The following is a 17,676-nucleotide window of genomic DNA, read 5'->3' on the forward strand; positions in this document are numbered from 1 at the left end:
CCTTTGATGGGCTGGTTATCAGCCCTGTGATGGACTGGTGATCCTCCCTTTGATGGACTGGTGATCCTCTCTTTGATGGACTGGTTATAGCCCCTTTGATGGACTGGTTATCAGCCATGTGATGGACTGGTGATCCTCCCTTTGATGGACTGGTGATCAGCCCTGTGATGGACTGATGATCCTCCTTGTTATGGACTGGTGATCCTCCCTCTGATGGACTGGTGATCAGCCCTGTGATGGACTGGTGATCCTCCCTGTGCTGGATTCGTGATCCTCCCTGTGATGGACTGGTGATCCTCCCTGTGATGGACTGGTGATCAGCACTGTGATGGACTGGTGATCCTCCCTGTGATGGACTGGTGATCCTCCCTCTGATGGACTGGTGATCAGCCCTATGATGGACTGGTGATCCTCTCTGTGATGGACTGGTGATCCTCCCTTTGATGGACTGGTGATCATCCCTTTGATGGACTGGTTATAACCCCTTCGATGGACTGGTTATCAGCCATGTGATGGATTGGTGATCCTCCCTTTTATGGACTGGTTTTCAGCCCTGTGATGGACTGGTGATCCTCCCTTTGATGGACTGGTGATCAGCCCTGTGATGGACTAGTGATCCTCCCTGTGATGGACTGGTGATCAGCCCTGTGATGGACTGGTGATCCTTCCTGTATTGGACTGGTGATCCTCCTTGTGATGGACTGGTGATCCTCCCTGTGTTGGACTGGTGATCAGACCTGTGATGGACTGGTGATGAGCCCTGTGATGGACTGGTGATCAGCCATATGTTGGACTGGTGATCAGACCTGTGATGGACTGGTGATGAGCCCTGTCATGGACTGGTGATCCTCCCTGTGATGGATTGGTGATCCTCCCTCTGATGGACTGGTGATCAGCCCTGTGATGGACTGGTGATCCTCCCTGTGATGGATTGGTGATCCTCCCTGTGATGGACTGGTGATCCTCCCTGTGATGGACTGGTGATCCTCCCTCTGATGGAATGGTGATCAGCCCTATGATGGACTGGTGATCCTCTCTGTGATGGACTGGTGATCCTCCCTTTGATGGACTGGTGATCATCCCTTTGATGGACTGGTTATAACCCCTTCGATGGACTGGTTATCAGCCAAGTGATGGATTGGTGATCCTCCCTGTGATGGACTGGTGATCCTCCCTGTGATGGACTGGTGATCCTCCCTCTGATGGAATGGTGATCAGCCCTATGATGGACTGGTGATCCTCTCTGTGATGGACTGGTGATCCTCCCTTTGATGGACTGGTGATCATCCCTTTGATGGACTGGTTATAACCCCTTCGATGGACTGGTTATCAGCCATGTGATGGATTGGTGATCCTCCCTTTTATGGACTGGTTTTCAGCCCTGTGATGGACTGGTGATCCTCCTTTTGATGGACTGGGGATCCTCCCTCTGATGGACTGGTGATCAGCCCTGTGATGGACTGGTGATCCTCCCTTTGATGGACTGGTGATCAGCCCTGTGATGGACTGGTAATCCTCCTTGTGATGGACTGGTGATCCTCCCTCTGATGGACCGGTGATGAGCCCTGTGTTGGACTGGTGATCCTCCCTTTGATGGACTGGTGATCCTCCCTTTGATGGGCTGGTTACCAGCCCTGTGATGGACTGGTGATCCTCCCTTTGATGGACTGGTGATCCTCCCTTTGATGGACTGGTTATAGCCCCTGTGATGGACTGGTTATCAGCCATGTGATGGACTGGTGATCCTCCCTTTGATGGACTGGTGATCAGCCCTCGATGGACTGGTGATCCTCCCTGTGATGGACTGATGATCCTCCCTCTGATGGACTGGTGATCAGCCCTGTGATGGACTGGTGATCCTCCCTGTGATGGATTGGTGATCCTTCCTTTGATGGACTGGTGATCAGCCCTGTGATGGACTGGTGATCCTCCTTGTGATGGACTGGTGATCCTCCCTGTGATGGATTGGTGATCCTCCCTGTGATGGACTGTTGATCCTCCCTGTGATGGACTGGTGATCCTCCCTCTGATGGACTGGTGATCCTCCCTGTGATGGACTGGTGATCCTTCCTGTGATGGACTGGTGATGAGCCCTGTGATGGACTGGTGATCAGCCCTGTGTTGGACTGGTGATCAGCGCTGTGATGGACTGGTGATCCTCCCGGTGATGGACTGGTGATCAGCTCTGTGTTGGACCGGTGATGAGCCCTGTGTTGGACTGGTTATCCTCCCTTTGATGGACTGGTGATCCTCCCTTTGATGGGCTGGTTACCAGCCCTGTGATGGACTGGTGATTCTCCCTGTGATGGACTGGTGATCCTCCCTGTGATGGACTGGTGATCCTCCCTGTGATGGACTGGTGATCCTCCCTCTGATGGACTGGTGATCAGCCCTATGATGGACTGGTGATCCTCTCTGTGATGGACTGGTGATCCTCCCTTTGATGGACTGGTGATCATCCCTTTGATGGACTGGTTATAACCCCTTCGAGGGACTGGTTATCAGCCATGTGATGGATTGGTGATCCTCCCTTTTATGGACTGGTTTTCAGCCCTGTGATGGACTGGTGATCCTCCTTTTGATGGACTGGGGATCCTCCCTCTGATGGACTGGTGATCAGCCCTGTGATGGACTGGTGATCCTCCCTTTGATGGACTGGTGATCAGCCCTGTGATGGACTAGTGATCCTCCCTGTGATGGACTGGTGATCAGCCCTGTGATGGACTGGTGATCCTTCCTGTATTGGACTGGTGATCCTCCCTGTGATGGACTGGTGATCCTCCCTGTGTTGGACTGGTGATCAGACCTGTGATGGACTGGTGATCCTTTCTGTGATGGACTGGTGATGAGCACTGTGATGGACTGGTGATCAGCCCTGTGTTGGACTGGTGATCCTCCCTGTGCTGGATTGGTGATCCTCCCTGTGATGGACTGGTGATCCTCCCTGTGATGGACTGGTGATCAGCCCTGTGATGGACTGGTGATCCTCCCTGTGATGGACTGGTGATCCTTCCTCTGATGGACTGGTGATCCTCCCTGTGATGGACTGGTGATCAGCCCGGTGATGGACTGTTGATCCTCCCGGTGATGGACTGGTGATCAGCCCTGTGTTAGACTGGTGATCCTCCCTGTGTTGGACTGGTGATCATTACTGTGTTGGACCGGTGATGAGCCCTGTGTTGCACTGGTGATCCTCCCTTTGATGGGCTGGTTATCAGCCCTGTGATGGACTGGTGATCCTCCCTGTGCTAGATTGGTGATCCTCCCTGTGATGGACTAGTGATCCTCCCTGTGATGGACTGGTGATCAGCCCTGTGATGGACTGGTGATCCTTCCTGTATTGGACTGGTGATCCTCCCTGTGATGGACTGGTGATCCTCCCTGTGTTGGACTGGTGATCAGACCTGTGATGGACTGGTGATGAGCCCTGTGATGGACTGGTGATCAGCCCTATGTTGGACTGGTGATCAGACCTGTGATGGACTGGTGATGAGCCCTTTCATGGACTGGTGATCCTCCCTGTGATGGATTGGTGATCCTCCCTCTGATGGACTGGTGATCAGCCCTGTGATGGACTGGTGATCCTCCCTGTGATGGATTGGTGATCCTCCCTGTGATGGACTGGTGATCCTCCCTGTGATGGACTGGTGATCAGCCCTGTTATGGACTGGTGATCAGACCTGTGATGGACTGGTGATCAGCCCATCGATGGACTGGTGATCCTCCCGGTGATGGACTGGTGATCAGCCCTGTGTTAGACTGGTGATCCTCTCTGTGTTGGACTGGTGATCAGCCCTGTGTTGGACCGGTGATGAGCCCTGTGTTGGACTGGTGATCCTCCCTTTGATGGGCTGGTTATCAGCCCTGTGATGGACTGGTGATCCTCCCTTTGATGGACTGGTGATCCTCTCTTTGATGGACTGGTTATAGCCCCTTTGATGGACTGGTTATCAGCCATGTGATGGACTGGTGATCCTCCCTTTGATGGACTGGTGATCAGCCCTGTGATGGACTGATGATCCTCCTTGTTATGGACTGGTGATCCTCCCTCTGATGGACTGGTGATCAGCCCTGTGATGTACTGGTGATCCTCCCTGTGCTGGATTCGTGATCCTCCCTGTGATGGACTGGTGATCCTCCCTGTGATGGACTGGTGATCAGCACTGTGATGGACTGGTGATCCTCCCTGTGATGGACTGGTGATCCTCCCTCTGATGGACTGGTGATCAGCCCTATGATGGACTGGTGATCCTCTCTGTGATGGACTGGTGATCCTCCCTTTGATGGACTGGTGATCATCCCTTTGATGGACTGGTTATAACCCCTTCGATGGACTGGTTATCAGCCATGTGATGGATTGGTGATCCTCCCTTTTATGGACTGGTTTTCAGCCCTGTGATGGACTGGTGATCCTCCCTTTGATGGACTGGTGATCAGCCCTGTGATGGACTAGTGATCCTCCCTGTGATGGACTGGTGATCAGCCCTGTGATGGACTGGTGATCCTTCCTGTATTGGACTGGTGATCCTCCTTGTGATGGACTGGTGATCCTCCCTGTGTTGGACTGGTGATCAGACCTGTGATGGACTGGTTATGAGCCCTGTGATGGACTGGTGATCAGCCCTATGTTGGACTGGTGATCAGACCTGTGATGGACTGGTGATGAGCCCTGTCATGGACTGGTGATCCTCCCTGTGATGGATTGGTGATCCTCCCTCTGATGGACTGGTGATCAGCCCTGTGATGGACTGGTGATCCTCCCTGTGATGGATTGGTGATCCTCCCTGTGATGGACTGGTGATCCTCCCTGTGATGGACTGGTGATCCTCCCTCTGATGGAATGGTGATCAGCCCTATGATGGACTGGTGATCCTCTCTGTGATGGACTGGTGATCCTCCCTTTGATGGACTGGTGATCATCCCTTTGATGGACTGGTTATAACCCCTTCGATGGACTGGTTATCAGCCAAGTGATGGATTGGTGATCCTCCCTTTTATGGACTGGTTTTCAGCCCTGTGATGGACTGGTGATCCTCCTTTTGATGGACTGGGGATCCTCCCTCTGATGGACTGGTGATCAGCCCTGTGATGGACTGGTGATCCTCCCTTTGATGGACTGGTGATCAGCCCTGTGATGGACTGGTAATCCTCCTTGTGATGGACTGGTGATCCTCCCTCTGATGGACTGGTGATCAGCCCTGTGATGGACTGGTGATCCTCCCTGTGATGGATTGGTGATCCTCACTGTGATGGACGGGTGATCCTCCCTGTGATGGACTGGTGATCCTTCCTGTGATGGACTGGTGATGAGCCCTGTGATGGACTGGTGATCAGCCCTGTGTTGGACTGGTGATCCTCCCTGTGTTGGACAGGTGATCAGCCCTGTGTTGGACCGGTGATGAGCCCTGTGTTGGACTGGTGATCCTCCCTTTGATGGACTGGTGATCCTCCCTTTGATGGGCTGGTTACCAGCCCTGTGATGGACTGGTGATCCTCCCTTTGATGGACTGGTGATCCTCCCTTTGATGGACTGGTTATAGCCCCTGTGATGGACTGGTTATCAGCCATGTGATGGACTGGTGATCCTCCCTTTGATGGACTGGTGATCAGCCCTCGATGGACTGGTGATCCTCCCTGTGATGGACTGATGATCCTCCCTCTGATGGACTGGTGATCAGCCCTGTGATGGACTGGTGATCCTCCCTGTGATGGATTGGTGATCCTTCCTTTGATGGACTGGTGATCAGCCCTGTGATGGACTGGTGATCCTCCTTGTGATGGACTGGTGATCCTCCCTGTGATGGATTGGTGATCCTCCCTGTGATGGACTGTTGATCCTCCCTGTGATGGACTGGTGATCCTCCCTCTGATGGACTGGTGATCCTCCCTGTGATGGACTGGTGATCAGCTCTGTGTTGGACCGGTGATGAGCCCTGTGTTGGACTGGTTATCCTCCCTTTGATGGACTGGTGATCCTCCCTCTGATGGACTGGTGATCAGCCCTGTGATGGACTGGTGATCCTCCCTGTGATGGATTGGTGATCCTCACTATGATGGACGGGTGATCCTCCCTGTGATGGACTGGTGTTCCTTCCTGTGATGGACTGGTGATGAGCCCTGTGATGGACTGGTGATCAGCCCTGTGTTGGACTGGTGATCCTCCCTGTGTTGGACAGGTGATCAGCCCTGTGATGGACTGTTGATCCTCCCGGTGATGGACTGGTGATCAGCCCTGTGTTAGACTGGTGATCCTCCCTGTGTTGGACTGGTGATCAGCACTGTGTTGGACCGGTGATGAGCCCTGTGTTGCACTGGTGATCCTCCCTTTGATGGGCTGGTTATCAGCCCTGTGATGGACTGGTGATCCTCCCTGTGCTAGATTGGTGATCCTCCCTGTGATGGACTAGTGATCCTCCCTGTGATGGACTGGTGATCAGCCCTGTGATGGACTGGTGATCCTCCCTGTATTGGACTGGTGATCCTCCCTGTGATGGACTGGTGATCCTCCCTGTGTTGGACTGGTGATCAGAACTGTGATGGACTGGTGATGAGCCCTGTGATGGACTGGTGATCAGCCCTATGTTGGACTGGTGATCAGACCTGTGATGGACTGGTGATGAGCCCTGTCATGGACTGGTGATCCTCCCTGTGATGGATTGGTGATCCTCCCTCTGATGGACTGGTGATCAGCCCTGTGATGGACTGGTGATCCTCCCTGTGATGGATTGGTGATCCTCCCTGTGATGGACTGGTGTTCCTCCCTGTGATGGACTGGTGATCAGCCCTGTTATGGACTGGTGATCAGACCTGTGATGGACTGGTGATCAGCCCATCGATGGACTGGTGATCCTCCCGGTGATGGACTGGTGATCAGCCCTGTGTTAGACTGTTGATCCTCTCTGTGTTGGACTGGTGATCAGCCCTGTGTTGGACCGGTGATGAGCCCTGTGTTGGACTGGTGATCCTCCCTTTGATGGGCTGGTTATCGGCCCTGTGATGGACTGGTGATCCTCCCTTTGATGGACTGGTGATCCTCTCTTTGATGGACTGGTTATAGCCCCTTTGATGGACTGGTTATCAGCCATGTGATGGACTGGTGATCCTCCCTTTGATGGACTGGTGATCAGCCCTGTGATGGACTGGTGATCCTCCTTGTTATGGACTGGTGATCCTCCCTCTGATGGACTGGTGATCAGCCCTGTGATGGACTGGTGATCCTCCCTGTGCTGGATTCGTGATCCTCACTGTGATGGACTGGTGATCCTCCCTGTGATGGACTGGTGATCAGCACTGTGATGGACTGGTGATCCTCCCTGTGATGGACTGGTGATCCTCCCTCTGATGGACTGGTGATCAGCCCTATGATGGACTGGTGATCCTCTCTGTGATGGACTGGTGATCCTCCCTTTGATGGACTGGTGATCATCCCTTTGATGGACTGGTTATAACCCCTTCGATGGACTGGTTATCAGCCATGTGATGGATTGGTGATCCTCCCTTTTATGGACTGGTTTTCAGCCCTGTGATGGACTGGTGATCCTCCTTTTGATGGACTGGGGATCCTCCCTCTGAGGGACTGGTGATCAGCCCTGTGATGGACTGGTGATCCTCCCTTTGATGGACTGGTGATCAGCCCTGTGATGGACTAGTGATCCTCCCTGTGATGGACTGGTGATCAGCCCTGTGATGGACTGGTGATCCTTCCTGTATTGGACTGGTGATCCTCCCTGTGATGGACTGGTGATCCTCCCTGTGTTGGACTGGTGATGAGCCCTGTGATGGACTGGTGATCAGCCCTATGTTGGACTGGTGATCAGACCTGTGATGGACTGGTGATGAGCCCTGTCATGGACTGGTGATCCTCCCTGTGATGGATTGGTGATCCTCCCTCTGATGGACTGGTGATCAGCCCTGTGATGGACTGGTGATCCTCCCTGTGATGGATTGGTGATCCTCCCTGTGATGGACTGGTGATCCTCCCTGTGATGGACTGGTGATCCTCCCTCTGATGGAATGGTGATCAGCCCTATGATGGACTGGTGATCCTCTCTGTGATGGACTGGTGATCCTCCCTTTGATGGACTGGTGATCATCCCTTTGATGGACTGGTTATAACCCCTTCGATGGACTGGTTATCAGCCATGTGATGGATTGGTGATCCTCCCTTTTATGGACTGGTTTTCAGCCCTGTGATGGACTGGTGATCCTCCTTTTGATGGACTGGGGATCCTCCCTCTGATGGACTGGTGATCAGCCCTGTGATGGACTGGTGATCCTCCCTTTGATGGACTGGTGATCAGCCCTGTGATGGACTGGTAATCCTCCTTGTGATGGACTGGTGATCCTCCCTCTGATGGACCGGTGATGAGCCCTGTGTTGGACTGGTGATCCTCCCTTTGATGGACTGGTGATCCTCCCTTTGATGGGCTGGTTACCAGCCCTGTGATGGACTGGTGATCCTCCCTTTGATGGACTGGTGATCCTCCCTTTGATGGACTGGTTATAGCCCCTGTGATGGACTGGTTATCAGCCATGTGATGGACTGGTGATCCTCCCTTTGATGGACTGGTGATCAGCCCTCGATGGACTGGTGATCCTCCCTGTGATGGACTGATGATCCTCCCTCTGATGGACTGGTGATCAGCCCTGTGATGGACTGGTGATCCTCCCTGTGATGGATTGGTGATCCTTCCTTTGATGGACTGGTGATCAGCCCTGTGATGGACTGGTGATCCTCCTTGTGATGGACTGGTGATCCTCCCTGTGATGGATTGGTGATCCTCCCTGTGATGGACTGTTGATCCTCCCTGTGATGGACTGGTGATCCTCCCTCTGATGGACTGGTGATCCTCCCTGTGATGGACTGGTGATCCTTCCTGTGATGGACTGGTGATGAGCCCTGTGATGGACTGGTGATCAGCCCTGTGTTGGACTGGTGATCAGCGCTGTGATGGACTGGTGATCCTCCCGGTGATGGACTGGTGATCAGCTCTGTGTTGGACCGGTGATGAGCCCTGTGTTGGACTGGTTATCCTCCCTTTGATGGACTGGTGATCCTCCCTTTGATGGGCTGGTTACCAGCCCTGTGATGGACTGGTGATTCTCCCTGTGATGGACTGGTGATCCTCCCTGTGATGGACTGGTGATCCTCCCTGTGATGGACTGGTGATCCTCCCTGTGATGGACTGGTGATCCTCCCTCTGATGGACTGGTGATCAGCCCTATGATGGACTGGTGATCCTCTCTGTGATGGACTGGTGATCCTCCCTTTGATGGACTGGTGATCATCCCTTTGATGGACTGGTTATAACCCCTTCGAGGGACTTGTTATCAGCCATGTGATGGATTGGTGATCCTCCCTTTTATGGACTGGTTTTCAGCCCTGTGATGGACTGGTGATCCTCCTTTTGATGGACTGGGGATCCTCCCTCTGATGGACTGGTGATCAGCCCTGTGATGGACTGGTGATCCTCCCTTTGATGGACTGGTGATCAGCCCTGTGATGGACTAGTGATCCTCCCTGTGATGGACTGGTGATCAGCCCTGTGATGGACTGGTGATCCTTCCTGTATTGGACTGGTGATCCTCCCTGTGATGGACTGGTGATCCTCCCTTTGATGGACTGGTGATCATCCCTTTGATGGACTGGTTATAACCCCTTCGATGGACTGGTTATCAGCCAAGTGATGGATTGGTGATCCTCCCTGTGATGGACTGGTGATCCTCCCTGTGATGGACTGGTGATCCTCCCTCTGATGGAATGGTGATCAGCCCTATGATGGACTGGTGATCCTCTCTGTGATGGACTGGTGATCCTCCCTTTGATGGACTGGTGATCATCCCTTTGATGGACTGGTTATAACCCCTTCGATGGACTGGTTATCAGCCATGTGATGGATTGGTGATCCTCCCTTTTATGGACTGGTTTTCAGCCCTGTGATGGACTGGTGATCCTCCTTTTGATGGACTGGGGATCCTCCCTCTGATGGACTGGTGATCAGCCCTGTGATGGACTGGTGATCCTCCCTTTGATGGACTGGTGATCAGCCCTGTGATGGACTGGTAATCCTCCTTGTGATGGACTGGTGATCCTCCCTCTGATGGACCGGTGATGAGCCCTGTGTTGGACTGGTGATCCTCCCTTTGATGGACTGGTGATCCTCCCTTTGATGGGCTGGTTACCAGCCCTGTGATGGACTGGTGATCCTCCCTTTGATGGACTGGTGATCCTCCCTTTGATGGACTGGTGATCATCCCTTTGATGGACTGGTTATAACCCCTTCGATGGACTGGTTATCAGCCATGTGATGGATTGGTGATCCTCCCTTTTATGGACTGGTTTTCAGCCCTGTGATGGATTGGTGATCCTCCCTCTGATGGACTGGTGATCAGCCCTGTGATGGACTGGTGATCCTCCCTGTGATGGATTGGTGATCCTCCCTCTGATGGACTGGTGATCCTCCCTGTGATGGACTGGTGATCAGCCCTGTTATGGACTGGTGATCAGACCTGTGATGGACTGGTGATCAGCCCATCGATGGACTGGTGATCCTCCCGGTGATGGACTGGTGATCAGCCCTGTGTTAGACTGGTGATCCTCTCTGTGTTGGACTGGTGATCAGCCCTGTGTTGGACCGGTGATGAGCCCTGTGTTGGACTGGTGATCCTCCCTTTGATGGGCTGGTTATCAGCCCTGTGATGGACTGGTGATCCTCCCTTTGATGGACTGGTGATCCTCTCTTTGATGGACTGGTTATAGCCCCTTTGATGGACTGGTTATCAGCCATGTGATGGACTGGTGATCCTCCCTTTGATGGACTGGTGATCAGCCCTGTGATGGACTGATGATCCTCCTTGTTATGGACTGGTGATCCTCCCTCTGATGGACTGGTGATCAGCCCTGTGATGGACTGGTGATCCTCCCTGTGCTGGATTCGTGATCCTCCCTGTGATGGACTGGTGATCCTCCCTGTGATGGACTGGTGATCAGCACTGTGATGGACTGGTGATCCTCCCTGTGATGGACTGGTGATCCTCCCTCTGATGGACTGGTGATCAGCCCTATGATGGACTGGTGATCCTCTCTGTGATGGACTGGTGATCCTCCCTTTGATGGACTGGTGATCATCCCTTTGATGGACTGGTTATAACCCCTTCGATGGACTGGTTATCAGCCATGTGATGGATTGGTGATCCTCCCTTTTATGGACTGGTTTTCAGCCCTGTGATGGACTGGTGATCCTCCCTTTGATGGACTGGTGATCAGCCCTGTGATGGACTAGTGATCCTCCCTGTGATGGACTGGTGATCAGCCCTGTGATGGACTGGTGATCCTTCCTGTATTGGACTGGTGATCCTCCTTGTGATGGACTGGTGATCCTCCCTGTGTTGGACTGGTGATCAGACCTGTGATGGACTGGTGATGAGCCCTGTGATGGACTGGTGATCAGCCCTATGTTGGACTGGTGATCAGACCTGTGATGGACTGGTGATGAGCCCTGTCATGGACTGGTGATCCTCCCTGTGATGGATTGGTGATCCTCCCTCTGATGGACTGGTGATCAGCCCTGTGATGGACTGGTGATCCTCCCTGTGATGGATTGGTGATCCTCCCTGTGATGGACTGGTGATCCTCCCTGTGATGGACTGGTGATCCTCCCTCTGATGGAATGGTGATCAGCCCTATGATGGACTGGTGATCCTCTCTGTGATGGACTGGTGATCCTCCCTTTGATGGACTGGTGATCATCCCTTTGATGGACTGGTTATAACCCCTTCGATGGACTGGTTATCAGCCAAGTGATGGATTGGTGATCCTCCCTGTGATGGACTGGTGATCCTCCCTGTGATGGACTGGTGATCCTCCCTCTGATGGAATGGTGATCAGCCCTATGATGGACTGGTGATCCTCTCTGTGATGGACTGGTGATCCTCCCTTTGATGGACTGGTGATCATCCCTTTGATGGACTGGTTATAACCCCTTCGATGGACTGGTTATCAGCCATGTGATGGATTGGTGATCCTCCCTTTTATGGACTGGTTTTCAGCCCTGTGATGGACTGGTGATCCTCCTTTTGATGGACTGGGGATCCTCCCTCTGATGGACTGGTGATCAGCCCTGTGATGGACTGGTGATCCTCCCTTTGATGGACTGGTGATCAGCCCTGTGATGGACTGGTAATCCTCCTTGTGATGGACTGGTGATCCTCCCTCTGATGGACCGGTGATGAGCCCTGTGTTGGACTGGTGATCCTCCCTTTGATGGACTGGTGATCCTCCCTTTGATGGGCTGGTTACCAGCCCTGTGATGGACTGGTGATCCTCCCTTTGATGGACTGGTGATCCTCCCTTTGATGGACTGGTTATAGCCCCTGTGATGGACTGGTTATCAGCCATGTGATGGACTGGTGATCCTCCCTTTGATGGACTGGTGATCAGCCCTCGATGGACTGGTGATCCTCCCTGTGATGGACTGATGATCCTCCCTCTGATGGACTGGTGATCAGCCCTGTGATGGACTGGTGATCCTCCCTGTGATGGATTGGTGATCCTTCCTTTGATGGACTGGTGATCAGCCCTGTGATGGACTGGTGATCCTCCTTGTGATGGACTGGTGATCCTCCCTGTGATGGATTGGTGATCCTCCCTGTGATGGACTGTTGATCCTCCCTGTGATGGACTGGTGATCCTCCCTCTGATGGACTGGTGATCCTCCCTGTGATGGACTGGTGATCCTTCCTGTGATGGACTGGTGATGAGCCCTGTGATGGACTGGTGATCAGCCCTGTGTTGGACTGGTGATCAGCGCTGTGATGGACTGGTGATCCTCCCGGTGATGGACTGGTGATCAGCTCTGTGTTGGACCGGTGATGAGCCCTGTGTTGGACTGGTTATCCTCCCTTTGATGGACTGGTGATCCTCCCTTTGATGGGCTGGTTACCAGCCCTGTGATGGACTGGTGATTCTCCCTGTGATGGACTGGTGATCCTCCCTGTGATGGACTGGTGATCCTCCCTGTGATGGACTGGTGATCCTCCCTGTGATGGACTGGTGATCCTCCCTCTGATGGACTGGTGATCAGCCCTATGATGGACTGGTGATCCTCTCTGTGATGGACTGGTGATCCTCCCTTTGATGGACTGGTGATCATCCCTTTGATGGACTGGTTATAACCCCTTCGAGGGACTTGTTATCAGCCATGTGATGGATTGGTGATCCTCCCTTTTATGGACTGGTTTTCAGCCCTGTGATGGACTGGTGATCCTCCTTTTGATGGACTGGGGATCCTCCCTCTGATGGACTGGTGATCAGCCCTGTGATGGACTGGTGATCCTCCCTTTGATGGACTGGTGATCAGCCCTGTGATGGACTAGTGATCCTCCCTGTGATGGACTGGTGATCAGCCCTGTGATGGACTGGTGATCCTTCCTGTATTGGACTGGTGATCCTCCCTGTGATGGACTGGTGATCCTCCCTGTGTTGGACTGGTGATCAGCCCTGTGTTGGACTGGTGATCCTCCCTGTGTTGGACAGGTGATCAGCCCTGTGATGGACTGGTGATCCTCCCTGTGCTGGATTCGTGATCCTCCCTGTGATGGACTGGTGATCCTCCCTGTGATGGACTGGTGATCAGCACTGTGATGGACTGGTGATCCTCCCTGTGATGGACTGGTGATCCTCCCTCTGATGGACTGGTGATCAGCCCTATGATGGACTGGTGATCCTCTCTGTGATGGACTGGTGATCCTCCCTTTGATGGACTGGTGATCATCCCTTTGATGGACTGGTTATAACCCCTTCGATGGACTGGTTATCAGCCATGTGATGGATTGGTGATCCTCCCTTTTATGGACTGGTTTTCAGCCCTGTGATGGACTGGTGATCCTCCCTTTGATGGACTGGTGATCAGCCCTGTGATGGACTAGTGATCCTCCCTGTGATGGACTGGTGATCAGCCCTGTGATGGACTGGTGATCCTTCCTGTATTGGACTGGTGATCCTCCTTGTGATGGACTGGTGATCCTCCCTGTGTTGGACTGGTGATCAGACCTGTGATGGACTGGTGATGAGCCCTGTGATGGACTGGTGATCAGCCCTATGTTGGACTGGTGATCAGACCTGTGATGGACTGGTGATGAGCCCTGTCATGGACTGGTGATCCTCCCTGTGATGGATTGGTGATCCTCCCTCTGATGGACTGGTGATCAGCCCTGTGATGGACTGGTGATCCTCCCTGTGATGGATTGGTGATCCTCCCTGTGATGGACTGGTGATCCTCCCTGTGATGGACTGGTGATCCTCCCTCTGATGGAATGGTGATCAGCCCTATGATGGACTGGTGATCCTCTCTGTGATGGACTGGTGATCCTCCCTTTGATGGACTGGTGATCATCCCTTTGATGGACTGGTTATAACCCCTTCGATGGACTGGTTATCAGCCAAGTGATGGATTGGTGATCCTCCCTTTTATGGACTGGTTTTCAGCCCTGTGATGGACTGGTGATCCTCCTTTTGATGGACTGGGGATCCTCCCTCTGATGGACTGGTGATCAGCCCTGTGATGGACTGGTGATCCTCCCTTTGATGGACTGGTGATCAGCCCTGTGATGGACTGGTAATCCTCCTTGTGATGGACTGGTGATCCTCCCTCTGATGGACTGGTGATCAGCCCTGTGATGGACTGGTGATCCTCCCTGTGATGGATTGGTGATCCTCACTGTGATGGACGGGTGATCCTCCCTGTGATGGACTGGTGATCCTTCCTGTGATGGACTGGTGATGAGCCCTGTGATGGACTGGTGATCAGCCCTGTGTTGGACTGGTGATCCTCCCTGTGTTGGACAGGTGATCAGCCCTGTGTTGGACCGGTGATGAGCCCTGTGTTGGACTGGTGATCCTCCCTTTGATGGACTGGTGATCCTCCCTTTGATGGGCTGGTTACCAGCCCTGTGATGGACTGGTGATCCTCCCTTTGATGGACTGGTGATCCTCCCTTTGATGGACTGGTTATAGCCCCTGTGATGGACTGGTTATCAGCCATGTGATGGACTGGTGATCCTCCCTTTGATGGACTGGTGATCAGCCCTCGATGGACTGGTGATCCTCCCTGTGATGGACTGATGATCCTCCCTCTGATGGACTGGTGATCAGCCCTGTGATGGACTGGTGATCCTCCCTGTGATGGATTGGTGATCCTTCCTTTGATGGACTGGTGATCAGCCCTGTGATGGACTGGTGATCCTCCTTGTGATGGACTGGTGATCCTCCCTGTGATGGATTGGTGATCCTCCCTGTGATGGACTGTTGATCCTCCCTGTGATGGACTGGTGATCCTCCCTCTGATGGACTGGTGATCCTCCCTGTGATGGACTGGTGATCCTTCCTGTGATGGACTGGTGATGAGCCCTGTGATGGACTGGTGATCAGCCCTGTGTTGGACTGGTGATCAGCCCTGTGATGGACTGGTGATCCTCCCGGTGATGGACTGGTGATCAGCTCTGTGTTGGACCGGTGATGAGCCCTGTGTTGGACTGGTTATCCTCCCTTTGATGGACTGGTGATCCTCCCTCTGATGGACTGGTGATCAGCCCTGTGATGGACTGGTGATCCTCCCTGTGATGGATTGGTGATCCTCACTGTGATGGACGGGTGATCCTCCCTGTGATGGACTGGTGTTCCTTCCTGTGATGGACTGGTGATGAGCCCTGTGATGGACTGGTGATCAGCCCTGTGTTGGACTGGTGATCCTCCCTGTGTTGGACAGGTGATCAGCCCTGTGTTGGACCGGTGATGAGCCCTGTGTTGCACTGGTGATCCTCCCTTTGATGGGCTGGTTATCAGCCCTGTGATGGACTGGTGATCCTCCCTGTGCTAGATTGGTGATCCTCCCTGTGATGGACTAGTGATCCTCCCTGTGATGGACTGGTGATCAGCCCTGTGATGGACTGGTGATCCTTCCTGTATTGGACTGGTGATCCTCCCTGTGATGGACTGGTGATCCTCCCTGTGTTGGACTGGTGATCAGACCTGTGATGGACTGGTGATGAGCCCTGTGATGGACTGGTGATCAGCCCTATGTTGGACTGGTGATCAGACCTGTGATGGACTGGTGATGAGCCCTGTCATGGACTGGTGATCCTCCCTGTGATGGATTGGTGATCCTCCCTCTGATGGACTGGTGATCAGCCCTGAGATGGACTGGTGATCCTCCCTGTGATTGATTGGTGATCCTCCCTGTGATGGACTGGTGATCCTCCCTGTGATGGACTGGTGATCAGCCCTGTTATGGACTGGTGATCAGACCTGTGATGGACTGGTGATCAGCCCATCGATGGACTGGTGATCCTCCCGGTGATGGACTGGTGATCAGCCCTGTGTTAGACTGGTGATCCTCTCTGTGTTGGACTGGTGATCAGCCCTGTGTTGGACCGGTGATGAGCCCTGTGTTGGACTGGTGATCCTCCCTTTGATGGACTGGTGATCCTCCCTTTGATGGGCTGGTTATCAGCCCTGTGATGGACTGGTGATCCTCCCTTTGATGGACTGGTGATCCTCCCTTTGATGGACTGGTTATAGCCCCTTTGATGGACTGGTTATCAGCCATGTGATGGACTGGTGATCCTCCCTTTGATGGACTGGTGATCAGCCCTGTGATGGACTGGTGATCCTCCTTGTTATGGACTGGTGATCCTCCCTCTGATGGACTGGTGATCAGCCCTGTGATGGACTGGTGATCCTCCCTGTGCTGGATTCGTGATCCTCCCTGTGATGGACTGGTGATCCTCCCTGTGATGGACTGGTGATCAGCACTGTGATGGACTGGTGATCCTCCCTGTGATGGACTGGTGATCCTCCCTCTGATGGACTGGTGATCAGCCCTATGATGGACTGGTGATCCTCTCTGTGATGGACTGGTGATCCTCCCTTTGATGGACTGGTGATCATCCCTTTGATGGACTGGTTATAACCCCTTCGATGGACTGGTTATCAGCCATGTGATGGATTGGTGATCCTCCCTTTTATGGACTGGTTTTCAGCCCTGTGATGGACTGGTGATCCTCCTTTTGATGGACTGGGTATCCTCCCTCTGATGGACTGGTGATCAGCCCTGTGATGGACTGGTGATCCTCCCTTTGATGGACTGGTGATCAGCCCTGTGATGGACTAGTGATCCTCCCTGTGATGGACTGGTGATCAGCCCTGTGATGGACTGGTGATCCTTCCTGTATTGGACTGGTGATCCTCCCTGTGATGGACTGGTGATCCTCCCTGTGTTGGACTGGTGATCAGACCTGTGATGGACTGGTGATCCTTTCTGTGATGGACTGGTGATGAGCACTGTGATGGACTGGTGATCAGCCCTGTGTTGGACTGGTGATCCTCCCTGTGCTGGATTGGTGATCCTCCCTGTGATGGACTGGTGATCCTCCCTGTGATGGACTGGTGATCAGCCCTGTGATGGACTGGTGATCCTCCCTGTGATGGACTGGTGATCCTTCCTCTGATGGACTGGTGATCCTCCCTGTGATGGACTGGTGATCAGCCCTGTGATGGACTGTTGATCCTCCCGGTGATGGACTGGTGATCAGCCCTGTGTTAGACTGGTGATCCTCCCTGTGTTGGACTGGTGATCAGCACTGTGTTGGACCGGTGATGAGCCCTGTGTTGCACTGGTG

Source organism: Pleuronectes platessa, chromosome 24 (genome assembly GCF_947347685.1).
Source record: "Pleuronectes platessa chromosome 24, fPlePla1.1, whole genome shotgun sequence".
NCBI lineage: Eukaryota > Metazoa > Chordata > Actinopteri > Pleuronectiformes > Pleuronectidae > Pleuronectes > Pleuronectes platessa.